The following is a 22,517-nucleotide window of genomic DNA, read 5'->3' as shown; positions in this document are numbered from 1 at the left end:
ATTTGCTGTAGGCCTTTTCTGGCCCTGGAAGAAGTCCTTTGGTGTCATCAAGACCCTGACAGGTCAAAATGGGAGCGGGGTGAAAATTCCATGTGCCCCTCAGGTCTCCTTGGCAGAGACTGCTGTTCCTCGCACGCGTTCGGAGCACCCAGTGCTCATGTTCCCTGCGCCGAGCCGGGGCCTGCACCAGGCACGTGTCAGTTCCTTTTTGCGTCTCCGATGTCTTCTCTCCCTCCCATCCTTCCAACTCTTGGTTCCTTTCCCGTTCGAGAAGGATCTGTCTCCCTGTTTCCCGGGACCCATCTTTTCTGTTTCTCTTCATTTGCAGTCTGGGTTTTTCTCATGGAGCAGACACCATGTGATGTTCAAGCTCTTCTGTCTGATTCTCTTCACTTAACATGAAGGTCTTGGGGTGCGTCCGCTGTCCTGCAGATGCAAGTTCATGGCAGAGTGGTGCTCCGCCTGCGTAAGCCCTGCCTTGCCTTTAGCCACCCATCTGGGCTGATGCACTTACAGTTGGCTTCCAACATGTAGCTGTTACGAATAAACCTGGGCACGCCCAGATCACTGTACGGTAATATGAGGTTCTGAGGAAGGTAATTAAGAGAGAAATAGCCAGGGCAAACCAAAATTCTACTTTCAGTTTTTTTGTGAGTTCTCCGTATCATTTCTACAGAGGTTGGCCGAGCGTGTCTTCCCGCCAGCAGTGCAGGAGGTTCCTTTTCCCCTCCACGCTCACCAATATTCATTATTATTTAATTTCTTTTTAAATTTATTTATTTTAATGTATTTAGTACAGGGTCCATTGGGTCTCACTACACAGCCTGGACTTGTAGTGATCCTCCTGTTTTCAGCCTCCCAAGCGCTGGGATTACAGGCATGTGCCACCAAGCCTAGTCTCAGTCACCTTCTCATTGTGCCCTGGGGGGTGGGGCCAGACGTCAAGTTGGGGATCAAACCCCGGTCACTGCACCTGCCTAAGCAGGTTCTTTAGTCCACTGAGCTAGCTGGCTGGCCCTATTACTTGATTTGTTGATGATAGCCATTCTTTCTAGGGTATGATAGAATCTGAGTGCTCTTTCAATTTGCATTTCATTTCACTTGCCTATTTTTTGATTAAGTCTTTTGTTTGGGAAGGGTCTGATTTTTTTTTTTTTTCATTTCTTTATGTAGTCTAGATATTAGCTATCCTCTGTCTGAGGAATAGCTGGCAATTCTTCACTTTTTATAGATGTTTCTTTTGCTCTTTTGATGGTTTCCTTGGTGTACAGAAACTTCTTAGTTTGCTGTGATGCCCTCTGTGGACTCTGGGAACTATTTCCTGTGCAACCAGCGTTCTGTTCAGAAAGTCCTTGCCTGTGCCCGTGACTTCAAAAGTTTGTCCTATTTTGTCTTTCAGGAAGTTAAGCATTTCTGCTTTAATGTTTACCTATTTGATCCATTTTGACTTTTTAGTACATGGTGGGAGGTAGGAGTCTAGAATCAGTCTTCTACATGTGGAGAGCCAGCTTTCCCAGCACCATCTGCTAGCTAGTCTCCAGTGTACAACAGGTTTTTGGTCTCTTGGTCAAAGACTGAATAGTTGAATGTGCCAGGGGTTGCTTCTCTGCCTCCTGTCCCGCTGGTTATCAAGACCATCATCTTGTGCCATTACCATGCTGTTTTTTTTTTTTTTAAATCATTGTAGCTTTGTAATATAACTTCAACTCTAGAACTGTTCTGCCTCCCTCTTTATTCTTGTTATCTAGATTGTGTGTGCTGTTCTTGGTTCCTTCTGGTTCCATAAGAGTTTTAGGCTTGTTTTCTGCAGTTTTGTGAACAATGCTGTTGGTTTTGTTTGGGATTGCATTAAATATTTGTATCAATTTTGGAATTACGGTCATTATTTTGACTAAGTTGGTTCTGCCTATCCAGGAATAGGGGATAGTCTTTCCATTTTCTGAGGTCCTTTTTGATTTCATTTTTCAGAGTGCTATAGTTTTGTTTTTTACTTTTTTTTCTTTTGATGCTGGGTCTTGTTATGCAGCTCGGACTCATAGTGATCCTCCTGTCTCCACCACCCTAGCACTGGAATTACAGGTGTCCTCCACCACACCAGGTTTCTGTAACAGCTATCGTGTGTTCTGGGGCTCCAGAACCAGCACAGTGTGTGATACCAGGAGGCTGTAAACCGGAGGATCACTACGAGTCCGATCTACACGGTGAGACCCTGTAGACCCGGTAGATCCTGTCCTAAATACAAAAAAAAATTTGTATTTAGGGATCGAACTCAGCCCTGTAGCTTTTGTCTTTTACTTCCTCAATTATGTTAATTCTTAAGGATTTAATTTTTCTTAGTGCTATTGTGAATGGTATTTTTTTCTCCAGTTTATTTCTCAGTGGGTATTTTTTTCTCCAGTTTATTTTTTAGTATGTGGAAATAGTGTTGATATCTGTGTGTTGATTTTGTACCCCATTACATTACTGAATTTGGTTATTATTGCTAAGAGTTTTTAATGGATTCTTTAAATAATTTTTTTTGATACCAAGGATCGAACTCAAGACCTCGTGCTTGCCAGACAGGTGTTCATGCCACTGAGCTATCTTCCTAGCTCTTTTAATGGACTTTTTGCAAATAATGATAATTTGAATTGTTTACACACACAGATACACACACAACTATCTATCTATCTATCTATCTATCTATCTATCTATCTATCTATATCTCTTTTAATTTTTTCTTGCCTAATTGCTCTTGCTAATATTTTCAGTACCATGTTGAGTAGGAGTGGAGATAGTGGAACCCTTGTCTTGTTCTTGAGGTCAGAGGGAAGCTTTCAATGTTTCCCCATTTAATGTCCTGTTCTAGTAGGTGTGTCATAAATGGCCTTTGTCGGATTAAGATAAGGTCCTTCTATACCTACTTTTTTCTATGCTTTTGTTATAAAAGGGTACTGGATGTTGCCAAAGAGTTTTTCTGCATCCATGAAGATGGTCATGTTATTTTTGTCCGTGCTTCTGTTTATGTGATGTTTTACATTTATTGATTTACAGTTCTCAAAGCATCCTTGTATCCTTGGGCTGAAACCTACTTTTTTGTTTGTTTGTTTGTTTGTTTTTTGGTTTTTGGTTTTTTTGTATTTAGGACAGGGTCTACAGGGTCTACAGGGTTTCACTGTGTAGATCGGACTTGTAGTGATCCTCCTGTTTACAGCTTCCCAAGTGCTGGGATTACAGGTGCATGACACCACACCCAGTCTCAATCACCATCTCAACATGCCCCAGGGGTGGGGCTGGCACAGCAGGCCTGGGGATTGAACTTCCAGCCCTTGTGTCTGCCTAAGCAGGCCCCTTAAACCGCTGAGCTATTTGGCCAGCCCTCTTACTTGGTTCTGATGTATGATCTTTTTATGGATTCACTGGACTCTACTTGCCAGTATCTTGTTAAGTATTTTTGCATCTATGTTCATTAAAGAATTAGTTTATAGTTCTGTGTTTTGGTGGGATCCTTGTCTAGCTTTGACATCAGTGTAACAGTAACTTTTAGGAATGAGTTTGAGATTATTCTTTTTTTTTTTTTAATGACATGACTTTATTTTTACTTAGGACAAATGTTGAAATGTTACTTCAGAGAATTATCAAATTTGAAAAGCCTTGTTTCAATTGTTCTTTATTCCAAGATCATAGAACTAATTACAAATTTAACCTATAACTTGGTAATCTTTACTCAAGTAATAAAGTTTTAATACAAGCAAAGTGTTTTTGCAACAACTCAAATGCAGAGTAAGGATGAGAAACATTTGACTGGCCAACAGATTTAGTTCTCACTAAATGGACCTCCAAGCTCTTTCAGGAAAAGTGAACTGTGATTTCAGAAGACAGTATGGGAAGTCTGTCACAGCCTAGCTTCCACTTAGTCAACTGTTTCTGGCAGTCTCAACCGGGATGGACACATTTACATAGTGGACTGTGCTTGAGCCTTCTTTGCAAGCAGCTTTAGATCCACAATACACTTGGCAGTTGTCTCCTTTTCCTGCTGTGCAGGGATGCTCTGCACCACCTGCTTCTCCACCCAGCTGGTCACGTGCTCTTGTTCCTTGCGACTCATCATGTTCTGCACAGAGATATGATAGTCCAGTCGTCCCTGTGTACTCTGTGCAGCCGTTCCCGGTAAGCAACCTCCAAGGCCATCGCAATGTTGTTCCTCTGGACATCAAAAAGCTAGTGGCGCTTCTCAACCAGCAGCTGCTGGGACTTCTCCAATTCAGTTGCATCCTGGATTTGTTTTATAGATGCTTGCTTTACCTCTTCTAGTCGGTCAATTTTTTCCTCATTCAGCTTATCAATAAATTCTCCAAAACAGGCACCATATTTTTTTTATTACATAGACAAGCAGACCTACTACAGATATGGTAGAGAAGGTCTCCGGGCTAATCACATATATTTCTTTGGACAGAAAATACAAGGTAAGTCCAGTTCCAAGCATGTAGGGTCCTGTTACACCAGTTTTAGGATAAAGGAACTGGAAGAATTCCTCCAGAATCATCCGAAGATGAACTTTCCCACCATGTTCTGGAAGAGGTGGTAGAGGGGCAAATCTTGGCTGCCCTGTGTGAAAGATCCTTGTTACCTGCAATACCCCTGGTCTGAGAAGCGCTGTGTTCTTCAGATAAGGTGCTGCTGTGGCCGTGGCGGAAAGTACCACCCGGGACAGCATGGTCAGCAGTGGTCCAGGAAGCGGTCTTAGCGTCCCTGTGACCCCAACCCAAGAGTATTCATTCCCTTTCAGCTTCATGAAAAGCTTGAAGAGTATTGGTGTTAGATCTTCCTTTACATTTTTGTAGAATTCAGCAGTGAACCCGCTGAATGCTGGCTTTCATGGTTGGTTGCTTCACTTTCATTGCCTATTACTAGATTGCTTAGGGCTTTTAAATCTTCTTGGTCGGCTTTGGTTATTCATATATATTTAGGTATGTACCAATTTCTTCTGAATTCTTCAGTTGATTGGTGTATAGGCTTGTGAAGTAGTTGTTAGTGAAATTTAATCAACATTCAGTATGATTTTACTTTTTTCATTTTTAATTTCACTGACTTTAGTACTTTGTCTCATTTTTTGGTTGTATTCACTAAGGGTTTGTCTATTTTGAAAAGTCTTTTGAAGAACTGACTGATTCATTAATGATTTTATTTATTTAGGTCTCAATTTCATTGATTTCTGCTCTGATCTTTTCATTCTTTTTCTTTTTCCAGATTTGGGTTTGGATTGTCCTTGCTGTTTTAGGACCTTGAGGTGCATCATTATGTTATTTACGAGGGCTTTGCTCGGGTTCTGTGATGTGGGCACTCACAGCTATAAACATCTTTCTCACAGTCACTTTCACGGTACTCTGTAGGCTCTGATATGATTTACTGATATTATTGTTTACTTCTGGAAATTGTCTTATTTCTTCCTTGATGTTTTTTTGTAACTCATTGTTTAAGAGCGTATTTCACTTCAATGCAATTGCACGAGCCCTGTGTTGTTATTGATTGCTGACTTCATTATTCTGTGATATGATAACAGACATGGTACAGTGTCAACTCTTCTGCAGTTACTTTAGCTTGCTTAATTGGACAGTGGTCCATTTTTGAGAAAATGCTTTGTGCTGCCGAATGAATGTTGTTCTTAGGTGAAGCACTATCGTGGATGAGTTCATTAGTTCAAAGGCTCAGCTCTGATTTTTGTTGTTGTTATGGTTGTTCGTTTAGTTGATGTATTTGTGATAGTAGGGTATTGAAATCCCCCACTATAATTATGTCTTTATTTGTCTGGCCTTTTATGTCCAGTAGTACTTTTTTATATAAAGTTGGATGCACTATTGTTTAGCACCTATATGTTAATAATTATTACTTTTTCTTGTTGGATTATAAACTTATCCAGGATGTAGTGGCTTTCTTTGCCTCTTTTGATAAGTTTTGGCTAGAGGTCAATTAAATCTAAATATAGGATATGTTATACCTACTTTTTTGATTTTTCATTACATGGGATATTATTTTCCATCCTTTCATTTTTAGTCTGTGTTTCTTATATGAAACATGCCCATTGGGTTTTGTTCCCTGATCCAGTCTACCAGTTTGTGCACTTTGATTGGGTAATAGAGACCACAGATACTGCGAGTTATTGTAGATAGACATTGACGTATTCCTAGCATTGGTTTCCTTTCCCATTTCTGGTTTCCTATCTTCTCCTCTTACTGAACTGCACCACCCCTCCTGGTACCTTCATTCTACTAGACCCTTGGCATCATTAGCTTCATTTTCTCTTCTAGGTTATCCTTGAGACATTTTAGGAACATTAGTTGGGTGACCAACAATTTCTTCAGGTGCTGTTTATCATGAAAGTATCTTATTTCTCTATCAATTTTGAAAGATTTTTTTTTTAGGCTGTATCAGTCTTGGCTGGAAACTGTTGTCTTTGTACTTGAAACACTTTACTCTTGCTCTTTTGAGTTTATGTTGAGAAGCTTGTCATAATTCTAATGGGTTTTCCTTTATAAGTGATTTGGTGCTTTTCTCTGATTTTGAGATTCTGTTCTTGTGTTGGCTTCCCAGATTGTGACCCTGATGTGTTGTGGAGATGCTCTTTTCTTGTGCCCATTTTGAGTTCTACATGCTTCACTTATCTGTATGATAAATTATTTTCTAGTATTTAGAAAGTTTTCTGCTGTTATTTCAGTAGGCAGGTCTTTAAAACGCCATTTGTGGTATTTTCTGATGTTTCATGAACTCCTGCTAATCTTAGATTAGTCCTCTTTGTGCTATTGAAGAGCAGTTGGTTATAATTTTCATGTTCTCTCATTGTTTTCAGGGTATCTATCATTGATGGATCACTGACAACAGCCCTGTTATTTTGCTCTGGCATTCTGTACTCACCCTGGTCACTTCTGCTGCCCATACTTTGAGAACTTTTAATCTTCTGAGTTTCTATTTGAATCCTTTTTATGGACTGTCCTTTCTCTGTTGGTCATTCATGCTTTATATAATTTTGTTTAGCTCTTCTAGCTTTTTATTAGTGTCTTACATAGACTCACTGATCATTTTGTTGATTTAGCTCAATATCTTTTTACCTGTGTCTTCTGTAAGCTTGTCAAGTGCCTTACTGGACTGTTTTATTATCTCTTCTGATATCATTTTGAGTAGTTCAGGCGTGGATTTGATTTCCTCCCCTTCAGTGCTCTTTGGATCAGTGTTGGGGGACTTGGGAGTTTTGGGAGGCATTTTGTTAGCTCGCCTTTTTCTATTTTTATTTAAGTGTGTGTGGGGGGTGGGGGGTGGCTTGAGGCTTGTGGGCTGATTGTAGTGGAAAGATTTCTTTACAGTATAGAGACAGCTTCAGTTAAAGTCTATTTTTCAGGGTTGTCATCTGCGCGTGGATGATCTCAGCCTTTGCCTCTGTCCTAGGATCCAATCACTTCTCTTTACTTGAGGTAGAAGATCCTTGGCCCAGTACTCAGCTTTTCAGGAATGGATCACAGCCTTGTCAGCGACTTCATGGTGATCCAGATATTGGCAGCCCAATAAAACTAATTAATTGCCATCCCTACATCACTTTGGCTACAGTAATAAAATCAGCATCAATTATGGCATCAAATACAAGTAGAATATTGGCAACCCCCAAGGACCAAAGAAATACCATCCTTAATCATATAAAAGAGATCTATAATTATAATTTTAACATTAAGAAAAAACAAATATTAACCTATAGTAAATATCTGCTCAATGAACAGCTTTATCTCTTCTAACAATGCAACAGTATTTAACAGCAACAACATGAAGTTAAATAGCTAGCTAAAGATTGACAAACCTTAGTAGCCAAAGTAGGAGGTGTGGGGAATCAGATAACGGGGAGCAAAATTTGAAAATCGAATCCATGGGATATGAGATGATGGGGGAGAAGAGGAGGGGCTCTTATGGAGCAGTGAAAAGAAGTTCACAGCATCAGAGAACAGCTTCAGGGGAAAAGGAACAAGAAAAAGAAAAGATAAACAGCAAAGATAGGAAATAAAAGAAAGATAAGAAAGAGAAAAGCATTGGAAGGGAAAAGAAACTAAAAGGAGAGAAAAGGGAAAATATAAAATAGAAAGATCAAGAAAAGATTGAGTCAAAGAACATATTCCTGTGTTACTGAATAATTTTTTTTTTTTTCCTGAGATCTAGCCAGTCATGATTTTCTATGCTTAGCTGTAGAGCCCACGGGTTTTTGAGGTTCCCTCTCTACAGCGAAGGCCACTCTGTCCATTCCTCCCAGACCCTGGCTGCCGTCCAAGCCCAGGCTATCCTTGCTCCCGTAGCTAGATGGGCAAGGCCACCAGCCCTCTGATCTCTGCTGGGTGCAGCCACGTGGCAGGGCTCTGTGGGGGCTGTTAGACTTGGCATCTGCAGTCGCGGGGTTGGTTGCTGCCTTCTCTCCCTAAGCTCTGTCCTTGTCCAGGGTCAGGTTGGTCGTTTTGCCCTCACCTCTGCTGCCACATGCTACGGGGAGGCACAGCAGGGTCTCTGTCATGAGTCTGCTGATCCCCGCAGGTCTGACTTGAGCACACAACTGTGGCATCAAGGCCTGAGTGACCCTTTGCGCCACTTTACAGCCTCTTTCAGTTCCACCCTCTGCATGTCTGTGTCTCGCCCGATCCGCTGCCTTCTCTCCCTAAGTCTCTGTCCTTTTTCTGTTCCAACCCAGCCCTGCCTCCCCTTTTACTCTAGGGAAAAGCCTCTCTGTGCCTATGCAGCCCTGCAGGACCCATCCTCTCTTCCCCGGGAGGCTCCTGTTAGCTCTGCCCCAGCCACGCTGGTCCCCACCCTATGCTGTCCCAGGCGCATCATGCTGCAGAACCTTTGCACGTCCTCTGCCTGGAGTACTCTCCCCCAGATCTGCCCTTGGCCCCTTCCTTCACCTGTGTCTGCTCTTTGCTTGAATCATACCCCTTCCTCGGACACCTGCTCTGGCGTTCTGACACTCCCTATTTTATTATGTTCACATAATGTACAGAGCATTTTGACTTAGCATTTTATTTAATCTCTGCTTTTTCCACTTAGACCTGAGAGTTTCCAGGGAGGTGGGAGGAGGGACTTGTGTCTGTTCTGCGCATTGCTAGATCCCCGTGGGCCCAGGTCTGCTCTTCTGTGCCCTCCTGGGAGAAGTCGCTCTGACACCTGGAACGCCGTTTAATTAAGGGCGCGTCTCCACTTCTGCGCCCTCTCTGGCCGCCCCCAGCCCTTTCATGTCTCCCCCTCCTCCTCTTTCATATCCATTTTCCTTCTCTCTCCCACTCCTTCCCGCTTTTTGCTACTTGATGGCATCACATTAAGCTAATAAACCTTTCATTACTTGATTGTGCCGCAATTACACACACTGAGAGCTGGGCTGGTTTTGATTTTCTGTGGACTTGGGGTCACTGTGCTTTTGAACACTTGCTTTTATTCCTTGGTTGCCTCTTGGCTCCCCCCTTCCCCTGATTTAACAAGGATGAAAAGCTTAGGAAAACATCAGAAATATCCTTTTATTTCCCTTGCCCTTGATTTGGAGGGTTTTGTTTTTGATTTGCCTCCTGGAAATGGTGTGGGTTAAAGAACAATCACACATTTCTAAACCGGCCGCGAGGGCACGGAGGAGCCGGATTCACTTGACAGGGACTGGAGGAGTCCCTGAGGCCCAGAGGCAGGTTTGGTGTCATCCTCCGGGCTGCTCTGAGGCTGGGTCAGTTCTGGGCTCCTCAGCCTTGACACCACTGGCATTGGGGTTGCAGAATTATTTAGAGGATAGCCCTTTGCATTTGAGGATGTTCAGCAGCACCAGTCACCACCGGAGGGTCCCCAGCCGTTGCCGAATGGCTCCCGGGGCCCACAACCATACCCAGCAGAGGGCCATTAGATAAAAGCTGGTGTGGTGATGGTCGCAGCAGCATCATTCACGGTAGCTCAAGGGTGGGAACACCGCGCAGACCCATCCACTGGGGAGCAGACCCAAGGGACCCGCTGGATCTGTTCCCGCTGCAGCCAACTTACTCAGCCATAAAACCAGCGCAGTACTGATCCACCCTACAGTGGGGATAATCCTTGAAAACATTATGTCCCTTGAAAGAAGCCAGAGGAGAAAGGCCACACCCACATGATTCCATTTATCTGAGATGTCTGGGATAGGTAAATCCATAGGGATAGAAAGCACAGTGGTAGTTGCCGGGGTAGGGAAGGGGAGAGAGTGTTCCTGGGGGTGAGGTTCTCCTGAACAGCTCTGGATCTAGGTCATGGTGATGGCTGGCAGTGCTGTGAGTGTACTCAATGCCCCTGGAATACCTGCTTCAAAATCAGAGGGTAATGGGACAGCGGGGTAGCTCAGCAGCATAAGTGCCTGCCTGGCAAGTGTGAGGTCATGCGTTCAATCCCTGATTTAAAAAAAAAAAAATCAGAGGGTAAATTTGTGCTATGAGTATTTCACCACAGTGAAAACAACCACAGCTGCCTTCGCCGCTAAGTACAAAGCGAGGCTTTCAGAAGGAGGCTCATATAGTGAGACCCTCGAAGTTAAATGGCGGGGGACATGCACATGGGTGGCCGCGGCCACTGTCCACGAGACCGGTGAGGGCTCATCATTCTCTCATTTGCTTCAAGGGGCCTGGGTCAGGGTTTCAATTTTCCAAAAATCTCTCCCATCTCCCAGGAGTAAGAATCACAGATCTGTATAAATCAGGTAGGTCCTCCTATACTGATGGGGGAAGTCATCCTTGGGGTTGGATATTTGCAGGGGATTATTTTTATTATCTTTTGTAATGCGGTAGTGACTTAAACTACAACCATTGCCCTATGCACCACACCATGTCAGGATTTGCAAAGGGTTGGGAAGAGCTCGGCCATTTCTGCCCTGTGTCCTGTGGACTGTGTTCAGCTGGGAGTGCCGGTGAGGCAGCACTGGCTCAGGCCACTTCGCTCCGTCTGGTAGTTGCTCATGGCTCTTGGCTGGGCCGCAGTTCTCCATGGGATTCTCTTCCTTCAGGAAACCAGAGCAGCACCTCTGCGAGATGACAGCCAGGTGTGAGGAGGCTGCAGACGGAAGCCAAAAGATCCTCCAACCCTGAGTTCTGGAATCCACAGAATGTCATTTCCACCATCTCTTTTATTAATCAAAGCAAGTGCAAGGCAGGCCCAGGTTCTGCGTTTGGAGGGGCACGTCTTCTAAAATATGGCCATTTGATTTCCAGTCCTCCCTGGAGATAAAGACCCTGCAGGCCCAAGAGCCTGCAGCTTGGTGACGTGGCTCAAGGGCAGCTCTTGGCATGAGATCTTCCTCTTCGTCCATCTTCACCCCTGAGGAAAATGTTTTCTATATGTTTTGCTTTTATTTATCTTCCTGAGAGTGTTACTGAGGATTGAACCCAGGGCTTTTGCACTGAGCTATAATCCCAGCCCTTCTCATTGGTTTTGTTTTGAGGCAGAATCCCTCTAAGTCACTGAGTTGTCCAGGCTGGGCTTGAACTTGCGTCCTGCCTCTGCCTCCCTCATTGCTGGGTCAGAGATGTGCGCACTTAGCTCCTTTCACTCCTCCTTTGCTCAACAAGTATTTGCTGAGCCCCAGCTTATGTGAGTCTCCATTGTGCTGAGACTTGAAACACGTAGCCCGGAGCAAGCAGGACCCGGCATGTGCTATTTTGTTAGAAATGTTATGCATGGCATGCAGATTTTCTGTTTTGTTTCAAAAATATTATACTTTTAAAATCTAAAAGCACAAAATGAAATGAACCCTGGTGAAAAATATTAGGGGATGCTTAGAAAAAAGAAGCAGGGTCCTGTTAGATGGTGGCTCAGCCTCTGCAGATGGTAAAAGACACTGGTGTGGCCGAGGGGGCCAGCCAAGAAGGGGAAGGGGCGGTCCTATCATCGGAACTGGCCCACGAGGCAGAGGGATAATTCCATGCAAAAGGCTTCCAGCCCGCTTCTGGTTCAAGGCTCTCCTAACCAAAGGCTCCTCTTGGGGGACCCCACCCTGGGGACCTGAGCACAGGTGTGGGGCATTCATGACTGCTGTGCACCTGGCCAACGGCACACAGCATGGCATCCCCAAGGCCTTTGGGTGGGTGGGGCCAGGGCCCCAATAGTCCTGAGTCCTCCAGTCATATTATATCCGGTAGTATTATGCCATCATGGCTTTTTAAAATTATTTCTTTTTAAAAATTTATTTATTGGAAACAGTGTCTTACTATGCAGTTCTATCTAGTAGTGATCCTCCTGTCTCTGCCTCCCCAGTGCTGGAATTACAGGCATGTTCCCCCATGCTGGGTTTCAGGGCTGGCGTGGTGCACCTGGGGTTCTGGGGCCTGAGCAACATGCGGCACCAGAGACTGTACCTGTGTCCTTGTGTTCGCCAGGCAGGCACTAATGCAGCCGAGCTATAGCCCCAGCTCTTAAAGTTACTTCTTTAATTGAAAAAAAGTGTATAATTATTGCATACAACACAGTGCTTTGAAGTATGTAACACTGAGGGATGTCTAAGTTGAGCCAATGCACATGTGCACCGGACCACGTTTTGTGATCGGAACCCAGTGGAGTCCATAACTTTCAGTGGCCTATACACCGCTGCCAGTGAATCAGTGTGTTGTGCTGAACAGCCCTTCAACTCATTCCTCTTAACTAAGTGAAATTTGCATCTCCCAATGTGGCCAAAGGGTAGATTATTAGCCTTGCCCTGTGAGTTGTTTGTATTGCCTTGACTTCCAGTGGATTGCCTATAAATTTATAGGAGATGCTCTGACAAGCAAAATGACTTAGGTGACAAAATGTCCAGCCTGGGCCAGGTGTGGTGGCACATGCCTGTAACCCTAGCTTGGGAGGTTGAGGCAGGAGGGTTGCCAGGACTTCGAGGCCAGGATGTGTTGAGTAGACTAGTAACTATAGGGATAGGAGCTGGAGGGGAAGATGCCACCTTTGCTTCCTTTCTTGTGGGGCTAGAAGATGTTTTCTATAGTGGAAATTCTGTATTGTCCTCAAAAGTTTGTGGTGATTGGTATTTCATGAGTTTTCGATAATCTTCTTGATTCTTCAGAAAACAAAACAAAGTGGGGAAACAAAACAGATGCCAGGGGATGTGAATTGCCAAGGAAAATCCACAGGTCATTGTAAAAACTCAGAAGGAATCAGACAGGACTAGCTTCTCTCCTGAGGGAAAAGCATATCAAGTGGTGAAGGTCCTGTAAAACAGTTATCAAGACTGTTGTCTTTCATGTCCCTCAGGGAAGCAGGCAAGGATCTGGGCTTTTAAGAGGGGACCGGAGTTGCCCCTGGATGGACAGAGTCAGCAACAATGCTCATGTTATCTTCTGATTTCTTGGCCAGGACTACTGTTGCAGAGCGTGACAGTTATAAATGGCATTGCCTCAAGTAGCAGTTACCAAAAGGTGGCCCTCAGACGTGGCTTCTCAGTGGCCTTCAAAGTACTGGCTTTGTCATGGAGGTGACCGATGTTATTAATTGCCTTCATTAGGAAGCAGGAGATTCATCGAGTGTGCACGGACAGGCAGGGCAGGGGGTGAAGTTGTCCCCTTGGGATGGGATGGGCACTCACTGGTTACTCTCCTAGATGACCCTTCAGCTGCTGCACGCGTCTGAGCTCCTAGCCCTTGGTCTACACCAGGGCATGTCCAGACAACAAGCTCTCTTCCAGACCGTGGGATCCAACAGCTGCCCAGCTTGGAGGAAAGAAGCAAAATTTGTCCTTGTTGAGTGTTTTCTTTGGTAGACAACAAAGAGCCTACAGCCTCTCATTTCTTCATCTGCTTTGTCTTCTTGGAGAGCTGCATACAATGTGAATGTGCTGAGGTCCCTTGGACATCTTTAAGACATATGGGGACATAGCAAATATGGTGAGGTCGTGGAGGTGATGGCTTGTTCACATGGGGGTGGACAGTTGAACCAAAGACCTAGAACACTTTGGATTGCTCTGGATTTGGTCTCCAGGGAGGCCGGACATGTGGCTGACTCATAATTTCTGTGAGCAGTGTTACATCTGCCTGTCACAGGACTCTCTTTGCGGTGTGTTCTTGGACTAGCATTGTTCAGTGGAGGTCTTGAACCGTCTGCGCCAGCGCCACCCAGGTCCTTGCTGGTGATGTGATTCCTGACCCTGTTCCTTGAGATGTCATATCAGCGTCTTCACCTACCAGCCAGGGAGTGTGCTTTTGAACAGACGCTACTGTGGCCCTTGTCCCGGTGAAAGTCGCAAGCTGCTGTCTCAGCCCCCTGTGTGAGGTACCTTCCCTCTGTGTTGTCCACCTAGGAGTCCTGGATCCTGATAGAGATGTGACTTAAGGGCCCAGCACAGGCACATTGTGGCTCTCGATCTCGCCGGCCAGTGGAGCAGGACTGGTTATTTATTCCTCTCACGGGGACTCAGTATCTCTGCCGGTGAAATGGGCCCATGCCAGTGCTCTTCGGCATCTGGTCGCTTCTCCTCAACTCTCAATCCACTCTGCACCCTTCTCACCCTGCTCGAGCTGTGTATGTTGTGCTTCTAGGTGTCTGCGCCCTGGCTTACATTGGGATGGGGCGACGGACCCGCCCGTGGGGGAGTGGGGGAGCAGACCTCAGCTCCCTCCTGCCAGGTGTGGGTTGGGGAAATGCCATGTACCTCCCTGAGCATCGCTTCTGTGGGGTCGGCCGCCTGCTCCATTTAGCCACGGGCAGTAATGGCGCCTCAGTGTGCTCACCCAGCAATTTCATAGCTCTTGCTGATTCCCTTAACCCTGACTCCATTAGGGAGAAGAGCCCTTTCATTAAGGCCTTCCCAGTGCAGCCCTCGGTGGTTGCCAGCTCGCCCCTGCTGGGCCGTGCACTAGCCTGATGGCCCTGGAGCTCCAGAAGCGTCAGGGCTCATGGCCTGGCACTCAGCAAGCACCCCCGTGCTTGGTCTACGGCCATCAGCCTCTAGGGTTTTCATCATATGACCTCCTGACAGATGAAATTATAGACTCTTCTAATTGGAAAGAACCATGGAAACCCTTGCTGAGTAGTGCTTCTGCTGTGTTTGTTGAGTGAATAAAGGAATTTCTTCCATGGGGACACCTTTTTATCCCGACACCTCCTTTCTTAATGTAAACAGCTTCATATTTTGCTGGGCAGCTTTGTGAATTTTCCCTGGAAAACCAGTGAACTTGGGGCAGGATATAAATGCTTTGCTGTTCATGCTCAGGGGCCTTGCGGCAGGAGCCTCAGGTACGAGGTCAAGACCAAGGAGACTGCGAACCAACAACAGATGCTCCCCGAGATAGTGACCCCCCCCCCCGAGCTTTGGGAAGCCCGGGAAGAAGCTGCTGGAGACTCTGATGAACAGAACGACTTCGGCAACAAAATGACCAGGCGGAACCAAGCACTGTCCTGTCACGGGCTGCGTGCGCAAGGCTGCTCCATGACTGTTGCCGGGCCGGGGACCGAAGTGAAGGGCTGTGTGCTGGCCTCGTGCGTGAGTTTTTCTTTTTTAACTGATACTGCGGTCACTCTTTGGAGAGGTCTGTGCTGCAGGTGCTGAGTCCAGAGGAGACGCTAACTAACTAAATAAACGCCCATATCTGAGAAGACAGCAGCTCCAGCCCGGCTTCCAGCTCTGTGGCCGCAGGTGCAAGGGCAAAGAGTATTCTCCGGCCTTTGGACCGCAATCAATGCAGCAGGCAGGAAATGAGAGAAAATTAATTTTTCCCCCCCTCTCCTTTTTCCCTCCCCGCTATCCCTCCTGTTTTTACACAAGGGCCTTTTAAAATGTTGGTTACTCTCTGATTACAGTGCAATAGAGGTTTGCAACAGCCTCTTTTGGACTAAACTCCCCGTGCCCTTAACCAGAATGGTTGGTCGGTTGCCTTGGTAATCGCCCTCATTTGCTGTGTAGAAGCCACAATTATGAAGGTTTTCTGGGTACTGATCCTCTTAGTGGCTTTTTCTTAGAAGTTCATGACAAGATGGGACAAAGGAGACCTAATAGATTTTATTCCTCAGGCTCCTTTTTGTCCTTGGAGCCCATGGCATACGGGCAGGAGTCATGAGTGCCATTTAAATTGGTTGGCTGAGCCCGGAGAGAGCGCTTTTCGCTCAGCAGAGTGGCTGGGCTTCTATTAGCTGGAGGGCCAGGGCCAGAGAATGGAGCCGTGGACTGGCCTCCTCCGCCCCAGTGTATAATGGAAGCCCTACACAGGCCAGGCCGGAAGGCATCTGGGGCTGAGGGTTGGGGCACTTAACCTTTTGCTGATAACCAAAGGAAATGGACATGTAACTGCTCTCCCAGAGCTCCAGCATGATTCAGGTTCAAGGCAAGAGAGCTTCGTGGATTGTTGAAATACCCAAGCTGGAAAGGTTTCGAGCAGAGGCAGCTTTCCACCCTCTAAAGAGAAACAAGACTCCATTAGCTGGGTAATTGCAAAGAACGAGAGGGAAAAGATGATGACGACGGGGATGATGTTGGGAGCCATGATCACAATAATCATATAATTTATCTGTAGAGGGTACAAGATGCTCATGGTCTTTACCTAGTTTCACAATAGCCTGGGTTGGTTTTTTTCCCTTAAGTCTCTTTCTCTCTCTCTTTTTTTAATAGATGGGAAATCTGAGGCACATGAAGGTAAAGCAACTTGTTAAGGTCAGAAGGTGGCAGACCTGGTATTTGGACACCGAGAGACTCGATGTTTCCTTTCAGTAAAATAAAATCAGATCTAATACTGGATAGTGATAAGTATAATATCAAAGAGGCCTTGGAGCTGTAATTCAAAGACTGTCTATTTAGGTGTTGTAGGTGGAGTGCCTTCATTAGAAAAAGTTTGAGTCTTAATAGAACAGAAAAGTCTCTGGACTGGGCTTCATCTATTGCTGCTTCAACCTGGGGGGACCCAAGCTGTTTGATAGAGAGTAGTCGAGTTGAGAAGGATTTTGAGACTGTGTCTGGCATTGCCAAGAGAGGGCGCCATCTTGGTTAGCAATGTTTGCCGTGAAGGATGATGGGAAAACACAGGCCGGCCTCCTCTGTGGCTTCTCAGCTGATTCCCTCCCCGAAGGTAGCTCACTGGGGCTCTTCACATGTCATTACTGCTTGACAATCTGCACTGTACTGTGGTTCCAGAGTCACCTCACACTTTTCAAAGCTCCTCGTATTTTGGTATAATTTTAAACAGAATTAAGTTTCAAGAATAATAGTACAAAGAATGTCCATAGGCCCTTTTCCTGGGTGTATTTTTAATATTCTTACTACCTTACTCTGCTTCTACTTGTCATATACGTACACACTTGTGTGTATACTTTTTTCTGAACCATCTGATGATAAATAGCACGGATCATGGTCTTGGCCCCTAACATTTTCAGGGTGAATCTCCAAAGCACACGGATAGCCTCTTGGGTTATCTCCTTATGGGTCCCATCTTCATAATTTAACACCGAGCTGTACATTCCTCTCATCTGCCACCAGCTCTGTTGGTGACCCAATCATGTCCTTAGAATTCTTGCAGGATCTGGCCTCCTCCCATGAGCCACTGCCTTGAGCCACCATGTCTTTTCAGCTTCCTTTATGACACTGACATTTTTACCATTACCATAATTTTGAAGTTCCCTGGAAGGGAGATTGAAAATACCTAGTGGTTTATTTGATATTTTTGAGAACCTAATCTGTGCTAGGTGCTGGGCTTTACAAAGATAAATCTAACAGTTCTTGTCCTAATGAATACAGGTTCATACTCACTGAGTGCTTGCGATGGGCCATGTACCCAAACATGCATTTCACATATGTTATCACATTTAAACCTACAACTGCCTTAGGAGAGGCGGGTGGCACGATTCTTCTCCATTTGAGGCTGGGAAACTGAGGCCTGGGAATGTTAATATAGCTTGCCTAAGGCCACAGAGGAGGGGAATAAATCTTAGGCATCTTGGCTCTAGACACTGCACTTTAAGCCAGTACTTGACAGAGCCCCACTATGCCAAGAGTGGTAACTCAAACATTCTACTACATTATTCTGTCTTGGAGAAATAAGTTCAATAGCTTGATAAAGGATAGATGAATACTTTATGAAAGACTCAGTCATTGATTTATTGCTTTGCTTATTCATCCAATGTTTCCGCTGATTCAATCAATTGCCCCATTTACCCATTTGTTAATCCGCTTATCCATTTATCCACCCATCTAGTTGCACATCTTGCTGAGTGTTGGGGGTGACATGGTGAAGGAAGACACATGAAGACTTGGGCCCCGTGAAGTTTGCTGTCCAAAGCGAGAAGACAGGTAACAAACAGGGTATTCTGTGTTATTCCACGACAGGGAATAAGGAGACCTGACCTCCCCAGAGGGTAAGGAAAGGATGCTGGGCATCAAAATATCATCTGAAGGATTGCCTGGGAGTCAGCTGAAGAGGGGAGGCTTGGTACGGGTGAAGATGAAGTGTGCTTCATGAAAGAGGCTCCACCCATGCTGGGTGTCCAAGTCAGGTGGACTATGAACATGCAGAGGTAGGGGGTTTCCTGATGACATTGACAGCGTAAGCCGAGATCCGGCACTTTGGGGAATGCCTGAAATGAAGCCTGAGCTGTTTAATACCTTCTGCTGCCTGCACCAACCCCCCAGTCTCCATCTCTGCATGAAGGGTTTGGGTTGCAGAGGCTGTGAGTTTGTCTCAGTCCAACCAATGCACTGGGCATCTAGAACTTTCATTTTCATGGCTCCACCCCCAGGATGGGCACTATGCAGGGAGCAAGGCCTCCCCCACCCCATGTGACCCAGGGAATTGAATCCAGGGACAATTGCTGCTAATGTCTCATAACCCCTGGATGCTTCAAGAGTCCCAAGGGCACCAGCCACCCTTGTTCATTACGGGGGCTGAACAACAGCAGAGAATAAAATGGGGGAAAAGAGTCGGCACCCTCTGAGTCTACACATTTACTCTCATCATAAATCTGTGTGCAATTTTCATGACAACTTTATTTAGAATTGGTAAAGCCAGAGCAGTGGTGGGTGTGGAGGTCCCTCTGGAGTGCGTACAGCCCTGCAGGTCAATTGGTGTCTTGGTTACTTTTCTCATTGCTGAGACAGAATACCTGATGCCCCAAGTTAAGGAAGGAAAGGCTTATTTGCCTCACACTTTGTGGAGGTTTCAGGGCACTGTCCACTAGTTCCAAGGCAGAGAGGCACATGGCGGAGAACGGTTCATGGTGGCAGAAGACAGCAAACACAACGAGAGAAAACAGACCTCTTCTGAGCCCTTATAGGGTGTGCAGGCTGCCTGCCCTTGGGTGAGTGTAGCACTCACAGCCTTCCTCACTGGACCATGAACCTATCACAAACTCTAGATCCAGCTGCCCCTGGAAAGCCCGCCCCCCACGACCACATGATGCTATGGGGGGGTGGCATCCAGACACAAACCATGGCAAATGGTAGGATCTTGGCAGCTGGCAGGCAGGTGACCTAGAATCTGATCCTCACCTTTGTCAATGAACGGTGGCTCAGTGAGGCCCTCAGGACCTCAGCAGCCGGGAAGGTCCTGTGTTCCACCAGCCAGCAGGGCAGATGTGCTGGGCCCGTGGTAGTCGCTGGGTCTAGGCAAAGCTGGCCCCCGCGGGCTTCCATCCCTGTTTGCCTCGGGACCCCAGGGCTCCTGAGAGCTTGTCCTCCAAGGCTAATCGTGAGCCTCTTTCTGTTTGCGCTGGTTTTCTGCACTTTGACTGGTGTCATCTGTTATTCTTCCTCTAAATGGTAGCCGTAGGTAGGTTACCCAAAGGTCACCTGGAACCCCGATCAATGGCAGCCACCTTGGTGACTTAATGCTTGTTGGACTTCTGTGTGTGTTCGTTGGGACACCTCTCAGAAGAGCCTCCGGAAGCACTGTTTGCAAAGGTGATTGAGCTTCCCTTAAGGTGGGCTCGTCGCCGGGGTCTCTGCGTCACTTGCTGAGCTCCATCCACGGGGACCCAAATGCAGATATTAGTACACAGAGAGGATGCATTTGCTGTGGGCTCATCTCAGCAGGCTCATGGCAGACTCTGGAGATGACGTGAAAGATGACAATCGGATAGAAACCGTCCAGCGTGTGGTGGTGCAGGCCTGTCACCCCAGCTACTCGGGAGACTGAGGCAGGAGGATCCAAAGTTTCAGGCCAGCCTGGATACCTAAAGGAGATCAGTCTCAAAATTTTAAAAGGGCTGGGGCTGTAGCTCAGTGGTAGAGAGACCCTGGGTTCATCCCCAGCACTGAAAATGGCCATCTCTTCAGCAAAATGGAGCAGGTCTCTCCCACTCCCCCAGCTTTGCATCAGAGCCCCCAAGAAGCTGCAGAACAGCACTTCCCGATCACTGCCTGTCAGACTCATGCTGCTGGGTCACAGTCCATGGCTTTATTTTCTTTGCCCAGGATCCCTGAGTCCCTCTGAGGTAATTTCTATCTCAGCTCCATTTTACAGATGAGGAAACCAAGGCCTGGAGGGGTGTGGGCCTCACCCTGGCAGGGTGTCCAGCCCTCAGAACAGTGCCTGGCCCACAGCAGAGATGCAGTGAGTGTTCACTCTGGGTGCTAAGTGATTCTGCCTCATCTCGGGAGGATGCCTTCATGTCCTCATAAGCAGAGCTCCATCTGCTTCCAGAAGAGATGACATCAAATTAGGTCCCAAAGCATATGCTTTTTAGGTGAAACAAAAAGTGTTATTAGCCCACGTTGGTGGTGCACAATGATTCCCTTCACCATGGAGAGCTGGCACCTGCACGTGACACCCCTTCATTCTCTTTCCATTCCCTTCCCCTCCCCTTCCTCACCCCCCTTGGTCTCCTTTCCACTGAAAATATTCTCTCTCTCTCTCTCTCTCTCTCTCTCTCTCTCTCTTTTCTATCATCTTTTAGTTTGCTCTTTAATTTATCTATGCATTGGGTCTCTCTTAGAAGAGAAACCTTGCGCTATTTAAGCTTAGGTGTCTAACTTATTTCACTTAGCCTTATGGTCTCAAGGTGCATCCATTTTTTGTGCCAACGACTCAAGTTTATCCCTTTTCATGGCAGAGTAGTACTCAACTGTGTCTACTGTTGATGGACGTAACAGGTCGACGAAGTACATGCTGATCTGTGTGTCAGAGTGCAGGGCTGGGCCTCTGCACAGTGAGGCTCCAAGGCGGAACACCACATTTATTTGCTAACCTTCCCAGCAGGTGGCCATGCTGGTCCACCACATTGGAGAGGGCTGCGTGTTACAGCTGTCTGGGGTGAGAGGCTGTGGTACTTTTTGTTTGTTTGCATTTGTGGTACTAGCGACGTTGGGATGTCTCAGTGGCAGAGCTGCCGGCCATGCACTGCTTGTCTGTCTCTGAGACGGCCCCAGGTCCTCACCTCCCAGCATCCACACGCTCATGTCGTTCCCTCCCCTGAGACACATGGCCATCTTCAGGCGGAGGACACAAGCACGCATCCAGAGACCCTCTCCCTTGCTGGGTTTGGTGAAGTAAGCGGCCATGTCGGGGGTTCCTGTATGCGCAGGAGCAGCAGGTCACTTTGAGCTACCAGCAGCCGGGAGCGGAGGCTCTCTGGGTGCCAGCTCTGAGCACCCCATCTGGTCAGCAGCCACCTCCACCAAGCCTCCTGTGCAGCTTCCTGTCCCCTGGCTGCAGGCTGGCGGGAGACTCTGGAGAAGAAGTCTACCTCCTGACTGTCATCAGTGTGTGTCACTCTATGGTGGGACGTGTTGTTCTGTTTTTTGAGACAGTATCTCTCTGTGTAGTTTCAGCTGTCCTTGAACTCAGTATGTAACCCAGGCTGGGCTCGAACTCATGGCGATCCTCCTGCGTACCTTCCACAACCTAAGCAGTTGATCAAATTGACAAATGCATACATAGAGAAATTAAGACACTTAGAAGATTCCTTAGTGGGTGAGGACACAAGTAACAGCCTCTGGGGATCAGGCACAGAACCCCAAGAGACACCACCTGAGCTGGATTTTAAAGCATAGGTGTGAGGGTTTGGTCAGAGAAGGATGGGAAGGGTGTTCCCACATAGGGGATAGCACACTGCCGGGGTTGGGGAGCTACAGTGCTTGCCTGCTGTGTCTCTGGAGGACAAGAGGTTGGCATTGACCGGACTATCAAGGGGGAGGGGCCTGCACACCTACTCACAGGTTTCCGAGTTTCTACAAAGTTGTAAGAGGGAAGCTGCACCATGCAATGTAGCTCCACAAGTAACTAGGACAAGCCCGGAAACACGAGGCCCAGCAAAGGACGCAGACACAGTGGATGCCGGGCGATTTCACTTCAGCCCATCTGGGGTTCATGAATCCAACACGCTGTGAGTGAGCACATGAAGTTTTTGGGGTGAAAACACATTCCTGCCTATAAAGAAAGCATGGCCCGGGAGTTACGAGTTCAGATGCCAGGGCCAGCCTGTCTAGATTTTAAAATCTTATCTCTGCTGTTTTGTAGCTGTATGATTTATGCAACTGACTCAACTGACTCTAAAGTTCAATTTTTGGAGCTTTAGAAATTACCCATAAGGCTTTTGTGAAGATTGAACAATATGGTGTG

General features: G+C 46.5%; 1 pseudogene; it reads right to left on the bottom strand.

The window, feature by feature from the left end:
• Window positions 1–3,832: 3,832 nt before the first annotated feature.
• LOC101567507 lies at window positions 3,833–4,696 on the bottom strand (annotated as a pseudogene).
• Window positions 4,697–22,517: the final 17,821 nt, after the last annotated feature.

The sequence above is a fragment of the Octodon degus genome, unplaced genomic scaffold, assembly GCF_000260255.1.
Source record: "Octodon degus isolate 3935 unplaced genomic scaffold, OctDeg1.0 scaffold00079, whole genome shotgun sequence".
NCBI classification, from domain to species: Eukaryota; Metazoa; Chordata; class Mammalia; order Rodentia; family Octodontidae; genus Octodon; species Octodon degus.
This window is presented reverse-complemented; position numbering and strand designations above follow the sequence as displayed.